This window comes from Mastigoproctus giganteus, chromosome 4, assembly GCF_048544385.1.
Source record: "Mastigoproctus giganteus isolate SK-2022 chromosome 4, ASM4854438v1, whole genome shotgun sequence".
Classification (NCBI taxonomy): domain Eukaryota; kingdom Metazoa; phylum Arthropoda; class Arachnida; order Uropygi; family Thelyphonidae; genus Mastigoproctus; species Mastigoproctus giganteus.
The window spans coordinates 194,192,039-194,212,417 of NC_143578.1; the positions used below are offsets into that span (position 1 = coordinate 194,192,039).

General features: G+C 35.9%; 1 pseudogene across 1 annotated transcript in view; it reads right to left on the reverse strand.

Annotated features, from left to right (window-relative positions):
• The window catches only part of LOC150087295 (homeobox protein MSX-1 pseudogene), a 44,441-nt pseudogene extending 24,724 nt beyond the window's left edge, over nt 1–19,717 (reverse strand). The window contains exon 1 of the transcript XR_016546891.1: nt 19,134–19,717. The product of XR_016546891.1 is annotated as a homeobox protein MSX-1 pseudogene (transcript). The remainder of the gene's footprint in view (nt 1–19,133) is intronic.
• Nucleotides 19,718–20,379: the final 662 nt, after the last annotated feature.

Consider the following 20,379-nt stretch of genomic DNA (forward strand, 5'->3'; position numbering starts at 1 on the left):
CCATTAAAGAATAGTTAGTTTTCTCGGCCGTATAAAATTTGTTAGAATTGTTATTTTCAAAGTGCACTTAAAGGTTTTTATCCCACACTCAAATAACTGGATAGCTCTAGTAACTAACTAGTACATTTATATCCTAGAACAGGGGTTACCAATTGCAGTAATTTTCTTCGCGGTCTATATAACAAAAAGCCTAACTCACTACTCTCCAGATCCCTTTGTAGCATAAAATTAATGAAACGTCAAGTAAATATGTTAAAGAATTTTAAAGCTTAAAATTTCGGATAATTAAAAAATAAACACGAGATAATCAGAACTTTGCGATGCATTTTAAAATGAGTTCTAAAAATGAAACAAAAATATTTATAAAAGAGAAAATATGGTTTAATATATAGTAAAATTTACATTAATATATATGAGGAATAATTGAGCAGTACTACAATAAAATAACTCAGGAGCTAAAAGCTTTACTCAATAGTATTTCCTTGAACTTCTTTCTGCCCGAACTTTATTTCAAAATAAAAATCTTTACAGTTAATTTATGTAAAGTTTGCATAACATAGTGGCGTTAACGGTTTTCATATCAAGATGGTTTCGTCCATCTCTCCAGCGAACAATTACAGGACGAGGTGACATTCTGAATCCATACTTTAATAGATTTTTCTAAAATATAATTTGAGAAGTGACATAAAGGATTTCTTGTGACGATCGACAAATACGAGAATTAAATTCAGAACTTTAATTAAAATATAATAATTAGATAACCATAAAATAAAATCGATTAAAAGCGTTAAAATGACAAGTTGCTTTTCGAGGAGGAGTGTCTCTTTATAACTGACTGCCAGAGTCAGTTGCAATAATTTTGTATAGTGGTTCATGAATTTTCTAAAATATTCATTAAACGTTTCAGTTATATCTATGGAAACAAAAAGCCAGATAATTTTTCAATCCCTGACATCTTTTCTCTTGAAATAGAAAGTTTTAGTATTTTAAGTTCTCATTATAAGTTCTCTTAAGTCGTTATCATCATTACCCTCTTTCAACTGTTCTAAAATGAAATTTTTAAGCAAAGAAAACTGAACGGCTTTCCTCAATTGGAAATTCAGTAATATTTTTACTCATATTTAAAAATTCCTACTGGTGTTTTTTCAAAGGTATATTCTAAATTCTATAAATTAGAATTTATTAAGCGGCTCAGCCCATTTTTAGTTATTCAAAAGTTATTTTATACATATCAAATATTTTATCTTTCTCAAGAAAAAAATTGTCTTCAGTACTTCGAAAAATTTTAATACTCCATCGATCGCTTGGTGTAAACTTAAACCATCGAGTTTTTGAATGTGTGATTAGCTTGTTATAAGTTAAAGAACAGTAATATGCTCAAAGTTTGACAAACTAGTAATGAAAATGACATCGCATCCTTGAGAAAGATCAATGGAGACGGCAAGGCAAATTCACGTAGAATTCCGTCTCATAGTCCACACGAGGGTGCTCTCCAGGATGGCACAGCGGGTGCACTCAAAATCTGCGCCAGTAAAGTTGCTTATGGATAGAAGAGAAGTTAGAGAAATCTATGTCCAGTTGCTATCCTTATTTTCGTAGCATCAGCTCTTGGTGAACCTACGCACATAAGTGGGTTTTCCACAATTTCAATTTCCACAATTTCAAAGTAATGCGAATGCCTTTTATAAGGTCGCATTTATTCCGAGATTGAAAATGAATTTTTACAGATAGAGATTATAAAAACTGCTGAATAAACCATTACTTTTAATATTTCGGAAAACCAGGTTAAATCCCAGAAAAGTTCTGATTGCCCTATAATAATAAACCTTTATTTCCTTTTATTACAGAAGACTTACTTATTACTACAGAACGCGAAGGAAGGTGCATTCAGTATAATATGATCGATTTTACAAAAATGAAAACTTAAAATACTGTAATTACTTACCGCTTCATAGCGCTTGCATATAAAAAATTTTCGCCATTGTGATTTGGTCATTCCAGTTGGCTTGTGAAAATTGAATATGTAGTTATTTGATTTTATCTCCTGAAGAAAAATGGGCTTCTGTGCCAGTGAAATTGCATCTATACCTACATATATACGTGTACCGATGATATTGATCAAGGCTAGATGTTTAGCTTGAACTGATACAGTATTTTTTTTAATAAAAAATGATTAAATTTTACTTCTTTTCGATTGACTTAGACATGCATATTTGTTGTTACATTATGGTTTACGTAATGTAACAACAAAGTTTATTTTAATTTTTCGGTCTTCGCAGCTTTTTCTAACCTAAAGATTGCTCTCGTTTCTGAGTAGTTTACAGTAACGTGTTTTATGACGTTGTGTATATCGAGGCATCACTTGGGGAACCGCGATTTATTCCACTATCAGTACATCTGTTATTCAACAGACTTTTTTTGTTCAAATCTTACTGTATTTTCATTTTTCTTTCGGGTTTGGTTACGTTACTTGTGGTTTACTACTTACTGGGTCGCATTAATGAACTGCATTTTTGATTAACTTTTTTTTTCCCTTTTTACTAATCGAACAAGTTAATGCATAGTATCATGTTAATTCGTAGTAAATCACCGAATTAGGTGAAATGGCATCGTTTTTGTTATATCTCATATTGTGAAAAATGCTTTCACAACGAGTTGTCCTGATATTGTACTACCTCCAATAAGCAACACTTCCCCAGTGGAGAAGGCTAATGTTACGTAATGTTACGTATTTTCGGCACATAACCTTGTTCGATTAGTGAATTTTCCGTTGTCTGAGGCTTTTAGCCTATACTTTTTTTTCTTTCTTTTTTTTTTATCAAAAGAAAGGCTATCATTAGTTCTAAGTTCATATTCTTTACTTTACATACATTCATTTCTTCTAGTTTTTGCCCTCTTTTGATTTCATCTTCTGTTTTTGTCTTTTGGGTATTATACAGATCAACAGTTTTCGTTGGATTTTTCCTTCCTCTCCTTGTATTTGCATCCTATTTATTAAGAGCTTCAGAAAAAATTACAGACTACTGGCATACAAACCGTGATCCCTGAGGGGTCAGCGAGAAGGTGGACTTTTGAAAGTGCTCGTTCGCCACGAATGAGTTACATGGCAAAGATATAAGCATATTCATCTAGTAATTCTAAGAGGTAAGTTGTTAGGACCTTTTTCTTTAGAATTTCTAGACGGCAAAATATAAGTTATCGAGTGAATTGCGTACAGACAGACAGATTTTTAGCTTCATTTTTTAAATTTGCATACTTTGAAACAGGAAAGGCAAAGTTCCAAGGTGGATTACGAATATTGTAGTTTGTCGATGACAGCATTTTCTTATTGGTTATAATAAAACGAGTAGATATCATATGGGTTTGTGGCACAAAAGTTTGTTATGCTACTGTAGACACTTACATAGCTTCAAATTTAAGATAATTTTTATAAGGTATCCGCAAAAAAATAGCAACTCACAACAATTCTATTGTTAAAAAAAAGTTCGGAAATAACGAAAATCAGAAGCAGAAATTGAATGTACGTATAGTGTTTTAACATATCACGGATAGGATGCATTAGTGTAATGCATGCTATGCGTAATATGTTATTTCTTTCTTTTTCGTTCTTGTTTTTTTTTTTTTTCATAAAATACAATTGGAGTCTATTACTGTATAACGATTATAATCGAAAGCAGTTATTCCTTCCTGAAAGTTTCAGAGGTTTTGACAGGTTGCGCTTTAAATAAACAAACATGTAAACAAACATTAGTCACAAGTCATTTAAAAAAAATTTTCTTTTTTTTTTAAATAAAAATATTCGATTAACGAAAGTTGCAGCGGTACCTTATTAAAAACAAACTTTGCATATTGGCATGGCATTGTCTACAAGAAAATCAGATTAAAACCTGGCATATATTTGAACAAATACGATGAAGTTTTTAATAACAAAAATATGTCTTAAAGAGGCAATTTTTTTAAAAGAATCAGGTAAAAGTTAAAAAAAAAAATCGCTGAAGATCATAAGGCGCAGAGGACTGTAGTAGTAAAGTGTCTAGAAAGAATCAAAGGCCGACCTTTTTTAAACAAAGCGAAAACGAACAACTCTGAACTGCAGCAAGAGCAGTCTGAATTTTTTCTTAACAAAAAAAAATCCGCAAAATATTTTTCAGTTTCCACTTACGCGACAATCAACATTTCCATTCGTTGTAAATCTAAAAGTAAAGATAATTAAAGAAGAAGAATTTTCAAACTCATTTATATTAATGAAAAATCTGCCATAGAACATCACCAGCTATTAAAGCCTTAGATTCATGATCAATAAGAACTAAACGTGAGAAATCTAAGTTTTCCCTCCCACATATGCGATATTTTCATTTAAATCTTGCGGAAATGCACGATTTCTTTTTCAGTTTTAATTAAATTTTTCGTTTGACAAAATTTGTGAATTCTTAAATTAAATTTTCCGAATAATTTTAATAAGCAGTGAGGGCGATTTAAAATAATTCCATAAGTGATGGATGGGCATCCGTAAATAAAGATATGAATTTGTGCTATTATTTTCATTTATTTATTTTTATTATTTCCTCTTTTACCCCTACACTAATCTCTCTCGATGTTATCTCTCTCTCTCTCGATAAAAGAGTTCGTTAAATCCAATTTGTTAGATCATAATAAGAAATATAACGCCAAGACTGGACGAATCAAACACTATTGTTTATTATGGCGGACAGAGTACACTAGTGTTCTCCATAAAGATATAGCGTGTTCGCCATTGTCACTCAGTTTCGAAAGGGCTAAGTTCGAATCCCGTTGGTGACTGAAGGAATTCTTAAAATCCGCTTCAGTCGGGCTCTAATTAGCAATCTATAGCAGGAGGTATTCGAGCTGCCCCCCCCCCCTTCCTCCCTTGAGCTGTTCCGAGTTTTTCAGCCCACATAACGTGTAAATAGGCCCATGAAAACACACTCGAACAGACATAACACTAAATAAAATATCCCAGAGGGACCCTCGGCTGGTTGTTGTTACCTAAACACACTTTAGGTTGCACAGTAGGTTAAAAGGACTAGCAACTAGTTCTTAAGTTCCCTAGGATTTTTCATCCTTTATTTGAAACTACTGACCAGACGGAAAGCACTAGGTAGTATTATTTGTCTACCCTTTAACACGGTACATTACTTATGTAGTCAGAATGGCAGCATTGCGTATTTGTTTGCCTTAGAAATTCTTCTCTCTTTTTTTGTATACTTTTATATTTTATAAATTTTATTCTTTTCTTTTTCATACAGTATATGGTTACGTTTTGTGTGACCGTTGATACTTATTCCTAAAATGTTCTCCAGTTAAGACTCTAGAACATTTTAGGAAGAATTTTAAATGTGCTCTCCAGTTTCTCTCGAAGCAAAGTTCGTTTCCTTGTATCTGTCGGGTTCGCCAAATCCGGGATCAACCCGTCAGGACCATCACATTTGGCCCTTCATTGCAGTCACTAAAGCTGAAGAGATTTCAAAATCCTTGCACGTGTTCTTTCATGTAGAGGGAGGAACCCAGAGGCGACATTATAAATTCTAACCCCTCCCCCCGGCGAAATTTCCGAATGGTCCTCACGTAATATTTAACAACCATACCATGCCATAACAATCTTAACAATAAACACTCTTACACTTCTGGGTGATTGTAATAACTTAACAACCATTCTGACACTGGTGACTCCCTGCGGTGACGAACCTGGCGGTGTGGTAGTTTTGCCACTTATAGAACAAACGCTATAATTATGAAGAGGAAGAAGCGAGCAGTGGTCTTGTCACCGTCTAATGAAAAATGGATAATACTTTGTTTAGACAAAAGGAATCGACATAACTGTAGAGAGATGAAAGGGAACTTGCATCGTATTACAAGTAACTGATAAAAGAACATTCACACCATGACGTCTTTGGGTATTTCTATAAATTTCTAACCATCGCCACGTTATTGGCGATGGCACGCTAAAAGTTTTTTACTGTTTCCCATTTCTGCTTCACAATTGTCTTAAGGCATTTAGAAATGTACTTCCTCTTCTAGATACCGGTCGTTCATTAAAAGTCACAACATGCCATTCAGAGAGCTGATGAACAAATCAGAAATGTTTTTCTTTAGAGAGTTGGGTTAGGCAATTAGTTTCGCGTTTCTCAACCTTTATATTTATATATATATATATATATATATATATATAATACAAAATAAATCTACAACCATTGTCAATCCACTGCAGGATGGAGGCCTCCTCAACAAGTCATGTTGAGTGTATGGACCATAATCTTCTACTCTGGTCCAGTGCGGTTTGGCAGACCTATATATATATATTAACCAAATTTAATAGAATATATATCATGTTTTAAACATAGTGTTCTAGTAAAACAGTCGCTACATATGGATCATAGTCACGCAAAAATGAAAGCTTTTACAAGGGTACTGGTATTCTGAAAAACAATGTCTACATAAACTTGGTTGTGTAAAGAATGAAGTTTAAAAGTTAGTCTTTCTCTCTGAAAAATGTTCATCTTTGCAGTTCATCTTTTAACGAGAAATAACGCAACTCATTGATAAACAATCATTATTTCGCATCTTTCATCCCGCTTTTGTAATTTAGTGGAAACCAGTTAATTTTCATCTAATGTTTATATTTAAATCTCGGGCATCTGGAGACATTTTTCCTTAACTTTTATGTTGCATCGATCTCTTTCAAGCAGAATTAATCATACTGCCTTCCGAGTCTAAACGACATTCTGTTATTGGCTTCCTGTAGAAGAGGATCTTCAGCGGTGATCGTGATTCACATGTAAAATTAATAGTTTTACCGCAATAAACGTATGAAACATATATACAAACATTTTCACGATTTCAGTCAGTCACTGCAAAAATGTCTAAATTTCAATAACGGTAAATTGATTCCTCATCTTTCTGCAGTTCGAAGCGCTATAGACAGGACACCCTGAAATAAGTCTATAAACATGAACAATAAACATTGTGTGGAAAAATTCTCTGCCAAGGCTTTCCTGAATTTACAGCATTTTTTAAAATTAATTAATTTTATTTTATTATTTTTATTTTGTTTCTTCAATCTGTTTTGATTTCTTGTAATTCCGATCAATGTAATCAACTCAAATTTGCATAATGTACACCCTTCTAGCCGAACCAGGCTGTTCCAGAGGTGCCCACTGATGTCGAAATAAAATGATGTTAATATTAATAATAATAGGTGAATATTTTGGGCAAACACGGGTGGGAGAGGGCTGTACAGGACGTGTGGCTAGAACAGTGCGATGTCCTTTTTTGTGTTGTAAAAAAATTTCGGAACGTAGTTCAGGCTATTACTGCTTCAATTATTTATTTTCGCTGTCAACTTTCTGAAGACGGCAAAGTAAATTAAGAACTACCGCATAAGTATCCAATCCATCAATTGCAGTCTGCCGGCCGCTTATTATCTTTCAAATGGATGGTTTATATTTTATGCTCACAGTTACAACGAAATTAAATGCCAACATCTGTTGTAAGTGAGCCCAAATTTATATTTGCAAGTTTTCAAAGGTTCCTGTGAAGGTGGATACGAAATAGCGGTTATCCATCTTCGGCAGATAATTTTAGTTTCGGTACACTTAGGTAGTCTGAAAAAAGAGGCTACCATATGATCAATGTAGATCTGTAAAGGTAAATCTAAATGTAGATCCGTAAATGTAAATTTGTACTGGCGCATAGCAAGAGCTCAGATTGAAAAGAATAATATGATGGCTTTGCCCTTCATGCGTGTATAAAAATAATGATGTCATGTACAGTTTTTCATGAGCTTTGTGATATATTCCAGAAAGAACCTCACAGTATCTGCAAATCTGTTTTGTATTCTTCATATTTGTATTCTTTTTTTTCCTTTGTTCTTTATCCAATCCGTCAGTCATGCTCTGCCAGCCACTTACAGTGATCTTTCAAATAGGGAAATCATAGTAAGTTTCAAATTGATAAAGCATATGTTTTTTTATTGTTATTTTTTTTTTAAATATTTTTCCCTATCAAGCAGCCTTAATATTAAACTTAGAGTTGATGCCAACGCTTTCTTTTTTAATTGAACCGATGTTCATGTTTGCCGTCATAACTTGCATACTTAGTAATCTTGAAGTAGCACGGGGGGGGGAATCCTTTGAGAAAAAAACTGTTTTATGTCCACGTACACGAACTCCAAGCGAAATCTTGTACACTTTCCAGCTTAGCTAGGCAACAACACTATCGTTCCTTAAGGCAGCTCATAAACGTTACATCGCCTCTGCGCACGCTCAAAGCGATTATTTGATCACTTCAAAGCAGTGGTCAAACTAGAGGAGGAGGGAATGCGGAATTGCTATAGATACTTCGTCTCTGAACCTAGTTTACGTTAATCTAAGCAGAACTTCTTATTTAATAACTTCTGTGCCCTAAGAATTTCTTTATGTCCGTTCAAAATTACGGAAGGGAATAATTAAGCATTATTTGATTAACTTAAAAATTAAAAAATTATTAGCGTATTTCACCACAATTTGGCGTGGGTGGCTTCCTGACACTACTGCTAAATGGATAATTTCCACTCACGCTTGCACACGGTCGTCTTATCTATCACGTCAAATTGGCCGATAAAGCTGCGGTGTGAAGCTGTATTACGTAATCAAATACGGCGACTTGGAAGAGATTCGCGAACGGTGGAATCCATGCTAAATTGAGAAAGCTAATAGGTGCTCGGTAAGTGGGCTATTAGCGGGTTCATTTTGATAAAAGGAGAGAGAACGGAAGAGTTATAACTAACTATCCTAATTAGTAGTTTACTGACAATTAATCTTAGTTTGAAACCTCTCACTGCTACATCTTAGTTGCTTACTTGATAAGGCACGAAACCTCAGGCATATTCGAATATGCTTATCTCTCCATTCAGGCAAAATTTCATTGTTAACAGTGGCAAGAGATGATAATAATTATAACTAAGTAGCAAATACGTTTCAAATACGCACTCCAATTTTTATTCCGTTTTGCATGAAATGCCTGTATTTGAGAAAGCATCAAGGAGATAATTATCTTGTTATGAGTTCTTCATTATATTCAAGAATGCACCAACAGTTTTATGTGGTGACATTATCAGAGCGACCAGGGATGAAAACGTGTATTCACGCAGAATTTCAGCTTTTCAGAAGCGGTAAAAATGATCTTTAAATCTGAAAGTAATCGTTTAAGAATTTAGAGGGATCAGCACAATAAGTATTCCCGCAGAGTGGCAAAAAAAAGCAAAGCTTATACTACACACGTCCCTTTCTGAGGTAATAGATCTCTTTCTCTGTTCACACACATATCTTTCTTTTTTCTGAACAAGTGAATCATTTTTTACTCGTTTCAACAGTATTTGGTTAAGCCCAGGGCAGCTTGGATTATGAAATAAATCACGCGCGTTCCAAGGCCAGTTTGTTTGCAATATGAAAAATCCTTGCCTCAGACTCTTAACTCATTTCACTTGTGAAAGTCTCAGAAAGTTTCTCCTCTGTCATTGACGGTGTTCGAACTTGTACCTTTTCAAACGAATGACGTCATAAATTTATTTATGATTCATTTGATGACAGTACTATCGTAATCCAATTCTAAGTATTTCACGTTTGTGGTCAGTTGATGTAGAAGTTCCGAAAGGTGTTTAAGGTCGGTGTCATTAAATACTTTATTAATTTCTTTAAAATTAAATTTACTTTAATAGAAAATATTGTATATTATTAAGAAATCGATATTATGATCTTGTTTATACTCCGGCACGACCACCAGGTCAGTGGAGTTTACAGTAAATCATCAATACAAATGTTAATCGTATTTAGCAGTCACAGGCTTGAACCCCGGTCCACTCAAAGAGCGAGTGCTACTGTACTCATGCCCCTGACCACTCGTCTACATCAAGCCACTAATGTTTTAGTATATTTAAGTTTATAGTATATTCATATGTTTTATTAGTACAAAAATATGCATTATTAAATCCTTCTAAGCATACTTCACCCTGCTGTTCACTAGCACAGCATCATTCGTGAAAGGAGCCCGCATGCAGTTCGCTTCATATCAGTTGCAGGTTTTGGCTTTGATCTTCACTTAAACTAAGAGTACTCCTAGCGCAAACGCTATACAATGGTTAAAACAGAATAAATAATAATAATATATTTAATCTTTAGTGTACTTTATAAGATATATTCAGAAAGTGTCACAAATATTCGATATCATTTATCTTATTTTAATGTGGCCGTGTGCCAAAATTAGACCCCTCTTCACTCTTCCCACAATCCAATATGGCACGCAATGCTGTGGGGGGTTTTTTTTTGAGTAAAGATCATGTGATGCAATGTCATGACTATAGCGGCTCCTTTACTTGCCACTCGTTTGGTAGGATCTAGTTTGAATATGTCGGAAACTGAAGGAATTCTTTAGGACTTCCTCCACTGGAGCTGTTAATTGATCAATCTGAGATCAGTTAATAGAATTATTCTCGGTTTTTCAGTTCACACAATATTCAGATTGGCCCGTGAACACGCACTTGTATAGACATAATACACTACAAACCTTATGAACTGGAGTAGAGCTTTACAAAATGAAAAATCCGAACTACAAGGCAATATTATGACATATGTACATAAAAGATATAGAAATATATCTTTTATGTACACAACATTTAAAATACGTATATAGGACCTATAATAGGTTAATTTCAACACTTTCATTAAATTACACAATTTAATCACTAATTGCGCTTTTTTGGAGAACCCTTTTTTTATTTCATAAATCACTAGTGATTTATGAGATTTCACTAGTGCCCTGCTTGAACTGAAAAAATACAATTTTTATAAAAAAAAATGCAACTACAATTAGAAGTTCGTCGCTCATGAAAACAATTTTGAGTTTGAACCCTCGCAAAGGAATATTATTGTATCGTACAGTATATGCTAGCAGTAAAGATTCTTTATTGCATGCTAATATATTACAGCGTATAAATGTGACCATTAACAGGGCCAGGGATCAAATAATTATTTGATCCCTGGCCCTGTGAAGATTTTGCTTTAGATTTAAATATGTTAACACAAATAAAATTGCAGTGTTTCTATTTCTTTATATCATACAAAGCAAAAAATAATATTAAAGTTGTTTAAGAGTAAGAATCACGTCGAACTTATTAATAAATAAAAGGCTAATATTACTTAGCCTCCGCGACAGCAACAACAGTGTAGCGGTTATAATCTTCACCAGAAGTCGCTTTTCAACTGTCGCCGTAGAAACCTCTAGTGGTTTTTTCAAGTGGGACTAAAATAGTCACGATTTTATTCCAGATGGAAGTGTCGGGTTTCAATCCAGATTTTTCTGCATTTTTACGCTCCTCAGACAGGCTTACTTCAGAACTCAAGCGACCCACACTAGGCCTACAGACGTGATCTTCTTCCAGTCACATAGCTCCCTGAGGAGCTGGTGTGGCCACCAACAAATTCCTCCAACTGCATCGATCGTGTGCTATACGAGCAGCATCGCAAAGTGACATACCCAGAAGTTCACTGATCCCATCCTTCCACCTAGTTGCAGATCTTCCTCCGCACCTCTTCCCCTCGGTTTTTCCTTCCATTATATTCTTCAACAGAAAGTTTTCCCTTCTTACTATATGACCAAAAAACTTGTTTTCTTTCGTTGATGCAATGAAGAAGAATTTTAGACCTGCCAATTTTATTCAATACCCACTCATTGTTCTTCGATCCAAGTAAGAAATACGCAGTATTCTCCCGTAACATCACATTTCAAATGCCTCAATTTTCTTCCTGTCAACTCTTTTCAGATTCTGTCCTTCACATCCATAAGTGGCAACTGGAAAAATTAACGAATCAATGATTCTCAGTTTCATCTTTAGGGACAGATCATGATCTCTCCATAATTTTATCAGACCAGAGACAACGCTTTAGCAATTGCCTGTTGTCTCTTTACTTCGTTTGAGCAGTCACTATTTTTATTTATTCTTGACCCTAATATTAACAACAGACGTGATACATTGTTGTTAATATTGAACTAGTAATCGTCAGGTAAAAAATGGTTGCACGCTACTCAACTAGACCAATGATTTAGAGTCGACTATTGGATTTCAAAAGGACTCACATTCAAATAAGGCGGCCTTCAGTCTCATCAAGGAGGACCGACTTTTCAGTGCTTCACAAAGTTGGGATCGCAGGCTCCTATCTAATGACTGCACAACGGAAATAAAGATCGCCTTCCTTAAGCATTTTGGTAGACCCAAACAGTCACTAAACTGGGAAAGTAATCAGCAGTAGAAAAATGTTTTAGAAACTCTAAACTAAGGTAATACTCCTTTGCTGGGCTTGTGATCAGGGCCGTACCTAGCTAGCGCCCCATTCGCCCATTCCTCGGTACTGCCCGTTTATGACTGGCTAAGGTAAAGAAAGTGGCATTAAATAGCAATGCATCCAAGTTTTTTTTTAGAACTTTTTTTCCGTAAAAGAATGGAATAATTTTCAATTATTTCACTAGATAATTAATTTCATTAGATAGATAATCTTGAGGTTCCTTGTTAATTGTGTGGACTGATGCTTTTGCGAGATCCATATCCCTTACTTGATTTTTCTTATTCTTCTCCTCTTCCAAAATACGTCTAGTACTCATATACAGAGCCGTAGCAAGGGCGGTGCGACTGGTGCGCAGGCATATGGAGCATTTGACAAGCGCAAATAGAAATGTTTGCTCCCTCTTCTACTACCGTTGCGTTTAATGAGCTGGAGAAGGATGGCGGGGAGGCGAAATTTTTGATCTTCGTAAGAACGTAAAATCGACTAGGTATGACTCTGCTTAGTGGTAGTTCTAGAATTTTCTGAAGGAGAAGGCTAAAGCTGTGGATACATTTGTGATATTTTGGTTTTTTGTCATATAATTCAAGAAAAAAAATCGGCATTATTTTTTTCATGGTACTGCAGGGACTTTTAGTTCCTATCTGTGACTGGCATTGACTCTATCTATATATACGTTTGCTGTAAATTGTGTAATTAAGGTAACTGTTAGCTATAAACGCTGTAATGACTTATGAAAGCATTGTCATATATTTTCTTAGGTGATCATGGATGACAGGAGTATCTCAAATAGAAACATAGACTAGAATAAATTGCACCCACTAATATTAAGGATTTACGACAGAGAATATCTCTTTTTAACTCAATTTGACTCTCTTATCCATGTCACCATTGTAACATAGTTCTTAACATTATTTTATTATCTTTTTATTTTTGTTAAAAAAATAGCAAATTCATTATAAAAATAATAAAACTACTTTAAAATCGACATTTTTAAAAATTATGTGAATTTCTGCTTATTTTCGTTAACGAATTAGTCGTCGGATGTGCTAGTATACGTTGGAAAAAAATAGGGATGCGAAATAACAAATATTGTTCTCTGTAACGTGCAAACGTTTCGGCGTAGTTATGTGGTGCGAAACTATTGGCCGCCGTAGCCTAGTGGTCAGGCGCGCGGGTGCATAAGTACACGTGCCTTGAGTGACCGGGGTTCAAGCCCGTGACTGCTGAATACGGTGCTGTTTCTTGTATTCTGTGTATCATGTAAACTCCTCTGACCGTTTGGTCGTCCCGGAGTATAAACAGAAAAATTTATTTATTTAATATCTTCAATGTCTAAACGACGTTAATGTTTAATAATATCTTTCAGTAAAAGCCAAAGAAATACTGTGTAAAATGAGCACTGCATTCAGGTTTGGAGGCCTCGTTTTAAGAAGAATGTAGCGCTCCTGGAAAAGGCACAGGGAAGGGCAACGAGATTGGATGAGCAAAGGGGTGCTCTTCTCAAGAAAGGCTTAAGTTCTGCAAATTGCAGCGTCTGGAGATTGGGCATCTGCGAGATGATCTGATTGAGGTTTTTAAGGCTTTGAATGGTTTTTTGCTGATGCTGTATAAGCTTGCTTTCTGGCATCATTTGCCACTACTAACACTAATACTAAAATTTCAGCAGGCAATACGCAAGTTTTCCAAACAACCATATATGCCCATAAATTACATGTCTGGTCAGTTTTCCTGTTTTGCTGGATGAAACACCAGAGTTTCGGGGAGAAAACCCTTGTTATCCTCTCCTGAGACCGACTAACTCAGCCACGGAGTGAAAAAACTGATAAAAGTTCCTCGCGTCATTGACGGGATTCGAACTCGGTTCTTATCGTATGATGTGGGAAAGATGGTGATTATAACTACTGTGTTATCCGCGAGGACTGCTTTGTGTACTGTATGTAAACGTGATATTTCAATTCAAGAGATAGGAAACTCAATGTTATCAGATATTTTCCAAGAAATAAGCATAAGGAAAACGTGCTGTGCGTGGAAAGAAATGAAGAAATAGATGTTATGATGTCATATGTGTCGAATGTCTATTCACACTCTTTATCAAAGAGCATAAACTTTCTCCGAGTTGTGCTAATCATGCAGGCGCATTGTTCAAAAATGTTTTCCATGGTGATGCTGATCACGGAGGCTCGTTGCTCAAATGTTTTCCTTAGTGAAATAGCAAAAAAAAAAAAAAAAAAACAGTTGTAAAAGAACAAAAACAATAGGCATTGTTAGTGAAATTGAACAGATAGAGAAAGAAGAGTTAATAGCTCAGAAAATGTGCCATTTTTGATTGCTATTGGTGGCAATAAACAAAGTTATTCCAAGCTAATCTCCTTGTGACGATGTTTCGTAATAAAAAAAAAAATGGTCAAATGGAAAGCAGCTTGTTCTTAATGCCAGTATTGGAAGACAGAATACACCAGTCGTTGGACGATTGGACATCGTCCAAACGACTTGAAGGAATGTGGATTTCCTTTAAATAACTGTTGGCACTTAGTGTTGATAAAGCCCCTGTTATAGTAGGCCTACACACTGAAACAGCAAGGATATTAATAGAAGAGATCGAGCAATAGGTGCTCAATCTCCTCTTTTGCCCTTGCTAGTAGTAATATGCTGTCGTTTCATTAATTTGTGTGCTGAAATGGGGGCTGCAAGCGTTACAGTGAAAGTGGATAACTATTTAGTGAACATTTACTGAATAAAAAGAAGTGCTAAAATGAAAAGTAAATTTAAACAGTTTCAATTAATAAAATTGACTGGTTTTGGATAAGTAGATTGGTAAAATATGGCAGCTTCTGACAAGTCAATTTAAAGAAGAGATTAGAAATGGTGAAGACTTACCAGAAGGAGGATTTTGACTTAGTCATAGGCATTTGTACTACCGAGGTCATGGAGAGTCTAAAACAAGAGGAAGTGCTTTATGGCTGCATGTGACAACATGGTGCACAAATTCCCATTAAAAAAAATTATGTTCTTATAAATGCTGAGGTAGCACAAATTTCAACAATTGACAGTGCATCATTTTCAAATTTGAATTTTTTTGTAGATAAGTTTCCAGACATGTACTTCTTGGTGTCGTTAAAGATAAAGAAATAAATGACGCATTAGTTGTGTCAGTTTCAGTGAGAGCTTATCAAACGCTAAAGAAGAAAAAAATATGTGGAATGGTCTTGGTGGGGAACTGACAAGTAAGCTTAAAATATAACAATTTACCCCCAAAAAAAAAAAAGTCATGCTTTAAAAAATGCCTCATTTCTTCATAACAATGCCGAGTGTGAGGTTATTCATCCAGGTGAGAAAAACAAAAACAGAGTTCAGATCAGTTCATACAAAACTTTGATTCATCCTTTTTGAAGAGTGATCCGGCTGCAATAATATCGTTCTTTAAGCAGTCATAATCAGTTAATGTCTAACTGTAATATCAACGCAGAAATTCCTAGATAATGTAACTTTTGAAAGTACACCGTATTGGTTAAAAACCGCGTGGCTCTATTTTCACATAAAGAATGTTAAAATAATGTATGCATTATTCTAAACAAATAAATTAAATAATGCATATATTGTCAGTGAAATTTCATGTCCAGTGTAATATGGACTTTAAAACAACTTCTGCCTTCCTTTCCTTTTTTTTTTTTTTGAAGTTCCTGTTTTTCTTCTGTCTGCGTTTCTTTGTACTCATCGCCTGCTGCCGTTGCAGTTTTCGCATTATAGGACATCATAATAATAGGATTGTGGATATTACGGGTGACACATGCTCAGACTGGTAAAATCGCCCATTTAACTTGCACCAAGTTTCTTTCAGTAAGCTGTTTAGTAAGATATACTATATAAATGATTCTACTAGAACAGTCCCAAACTTTTTTAGTCACGGAACACTTTTCATCTCACAATATATTGACGGAGCACATATATTTACGAAACACAAGTTTAGTGAGAGCCAAAGACTGTTTGTAATATTTTATTACATACGACGCACTGTGCATCAGGAGCGTCTTTATTTCCAACACATGTAAAGCCGAAATTCAAATAACTGTCATCATACTCTCGTTCTGGTCTTTTATTAGTTGGTTTCTGCTTTTTTTTCACTTCGGATTTTTTGGGGAACAAAAGGCTGCGATTGTTCATCCTCACTTTGAAGTGTGACAATATTGTGTTCGTTTTCATCGACCACAGTTGCGCGCTCAGAAGAACTTTGCTTCTCGTTTTAAAGTTCCTTTTTTTTCAATCACAAATCCATGGTCACATATTTTAGTAATAATATTTCGAAATACTGATAATTATCAAAAAAAATTTATATAAGGAAGTGAGTTTTGTTATGATATCCGTTCGCTTCCTCCTCTCCTTCAACCCGTGTACTCCAGGCTAAATCGCATAGAATGGCATATTAGATCACTACATTGCTACTTTTTCGTAGTTATTACCTCTTCATATACTACTCTATGCAGAGCCCGCCAAAATAGTGTTCCGCGGCATATTTGATTATTAGTCTATGCCAGTATATTAATAATAAAAAAAAATTATGTTAAAAATTATAACGATACAAAAGTGGTGTAAGCTACAAATATGCAAAATTTATTTTATTATTATTTTTTTAATTATTAATTACGATTTTTCGCGGAACACTTGTTCACATCTCACGGAACACAGTTTTAGAAACGCTGCACTAGAAAACGGAGATTTAAAAAGTATACAAGATCCTTGGAAGAAATTAGATTCGTGTATATATTGATGAGCATAATGAAAAGAGCAGCAGGGTTGCCAATTCACACATTAGTAGATTCAATTATGACAAACTGACCACAGTAAAAGGTATAAGTAATTCAATTCATTGTCTTTTGAAAGAAATTATAAAGGGTTTAACCATGGTAGTACGTGTTCGCCAGCAGCCATTTATGACATCGTACCAACCAAGACTTCGCAGCTCTTTTACCTGAAAACTGAACAGTATTCCGTAATGACACTTAAGGCCATAATTCCTCCCCGACCCTCTTGTCGTTAGCCCAGGCAGAAGAGGGATCTGCTTTTTATTGATTGCTGCCATTGATAAAGTAAACACACCGATTCGGTGCGTCATTTGGGTAAAAGGTTTCGGGACATTGAGTGCACTGTTTGTCACCAACAACCATCAAACAGACATGCAATGGTCTAATTTTCTTGGAGTCTCAGTCATCAGTCAGTTACATTCACCTAGACCCCGACTTTCTAATACTCCTTGCAGTGGTGTTTAAGTAAACTTTCAATACACTTAATCTATTCTAAAGAATTGTCTTGTTCCGAGGTTGATCAATAGTCGCATGGGAGCACTTGTGGGTAATGAACCAGATAGGAAAATATCATTGAGGACAGCATGTGGAAAGTAATTTCTGTCATAGTGGACTGCCGTTTTCTCTGCTATCGAAACTGCTGTATACGGATGACGTCAATCATAGACAGTAAACTTCCGCTTATAATATTGCAAATATCCGCAACGCAAAAGTTAAAGTTTTTATTTCTTCAGAACTAGGCTTCAATAATGTTAATATAGTAATTTACTTAATAGAATCCCCCAATTTGAGAATGCTTCGAAAAAAATAAAAATAAATAAAAATTAGTAAATAAATAAAAAAAATCACTAACAAAAAACCTAATTTCTTATTTCTTTTTGATTTCGTGTTCAGAAACATCACACAAAACCTTCTTTTCCCTGGAGCATCTTCGGAAAAATCAAATATTTACATTCGGCAGTAGCTCTTCCCCCCGCAGGAAAATTGAAAAGGTATAGAAAGCCATCAAATTCAGCACTACATTTCAAGAACGGATATCTAAATATTAAATTCACCTGTTAACATAGTCTGGCTCGAAAACGATTACAGTAATTTGTTAGTTTACTTAATTGAGCTTCAAGTCAACTCTGGTGGTACTTTTACAATAAAGCTGTAATTTACCAGCAGTATGCCTTGATGTTATCAAAAATCAGTGTGTCCATATAGCTACTATAGTTAGTGCACACACTTCACTATTCATAACGGCTATATGTGTACTCTCTCCCCTACATACCATCCCACGTAGTCTCTAAATACGCGGGTCTCGTGCCTTCTATCTTGTAAAACTCCTCTGACCAGATATGACTGTTCCTGGAGTATAAACAGAAAATCTTTCCACCATAATTTCTTCCTTATTCAGGCATATGACTAGTTCAGTTCAGCAGCCACACTTGGGTTTGTTTTCTAGCATCCACTAAAATCCAAAATTGTAATAAATAAATAAAATTGTGCACATTTATAAACCCACAAATACCAGGCGATTTTAGTTTTCGAAAATACTATTCTTTTGAAGATGCCATTAATTATTTCCGAGATTACTAAGTGAGCCCGTCTCAGTGCGAAGACGCCATAGTATATAGGCCTAATCCGTTGAATTTAACGCAAAAGACTACAAGGCGCAGTAGGAGTATCATTCATTTATTTATTCTGTTTAATAGTTGGTACAAGCCCCCGAACTGCAAAGAGCTAGCAGGGCAATGGTGCAGCAAACTACTAGATAAAACAATAGGAATTTATACAGCACATGGATTTATCTAGTTTCGCACTGATTAGAGGGACATTATAAGTCGGAGACTCCAGGGTTTGCCATTTAATATTTCACCTTACAGTATTTTATCACGAAGGTAAGGGAAGTGGATGGTTTTAAAGAAAATAACACAAAATCTAATTATGGGATTGCAATTTAGTTCCAGCATTACACTCCATCCAGTTTTTGAAATAAGAAAAAAGCTTCACTTACTTGGTGATGGTGATAAGGAACGAGATGCCTGTAACCAAGGGAATGCTGCTCCTAGTGGATGCGGCCACGGTGTCCCCGTTAGGGGTGCTTGGCTGGACAACCCAAGCGGCCTGCTACCTGGAACAGCGGCGAACGACGGTACGGAAGCTGTTGACAAAGTATTAGGCTTAGAGTCAGAGGAGTCCAGAAGTCCGTCCACCGTGAATCGCTTCGAGGTTGCCGAAACTGAACTGTCCGACTCACGGCAAACGAAGGAGGTAATAGGCAAAGAAGTGGCGAGACGAGTGTCGGGACTAGGCGACCTGCGACAAGTCCTGTCTGCTAATAACGAATCCACTGAGAAACAAGTGAATTTTCCAGAAGATTCCTTTTTCGTGGACGCCGTGTGGGCGTTATGGTAATCTGGAGAAGCCGTAGTACGATACGCTGGTGCAGGACTATCGGCGGCATCGTCAGAGTCGTAGGAAACGGAATGGGACGGCGAGGACATGTCAGCTGGAGAAGTTGTGATCTCGGGAGCAGGGGTGTCTGCAATACCTGAACTGAGCTGCATGTCGCTGTGCGCTACGGGTTGGCCGATACTCACAGCGAACGACGTGACCGCACCTCTTACACAAACAGTCACCGTGAGGACATAGGCTGCGACAGTGACCGATGGACTGAACAGGTGGACTGCCGAAATTTTCTCTGACCTTTTTCTCTTCTTCACTTTCGTACCTGAATGACGCTGACCAAGTGTCTCGCCGTAGTTTACGCTGCTCCCATCGTGGAGGCGGAGCCACCTCAACAGCTAGCGACGTTCATTCGCCGAGGTAGCTGTGGCGTCGTAAAGTAACGTTTCCTCGCTACGAAGCCACAGCAGTAAGCTCCAGATAAATGGCCTTTAGGTCGAATCACGGCCACTGAAAGTGGGGGGAGGAACTCAACCGCTGAGGTTCATACGGCCCAACGAAACCGCTGACTGTCTAATTTCTTACAGCTAATTTTAGTAACGCGCTTTGAAGTGTTCTCTGAATGTGCAGTTAGCTCCACCTAGCTGACAAGTGTTCGGTGCGCACTTAAAATTGAAAACGAGCATGATAGGCCTCAGCGAACTCTTCCTCATTCGGAAATAAATCCACTTATTTTTATTAAAAGAGATTTGCTCTATCTCTGTTACTCCTTGGTGTTCTTCCCACCTTTATTTTGTAGGTGCATCGTGTGTTTTTCAATCATAACACAAAATTTAGAATTTAATATAGAATTA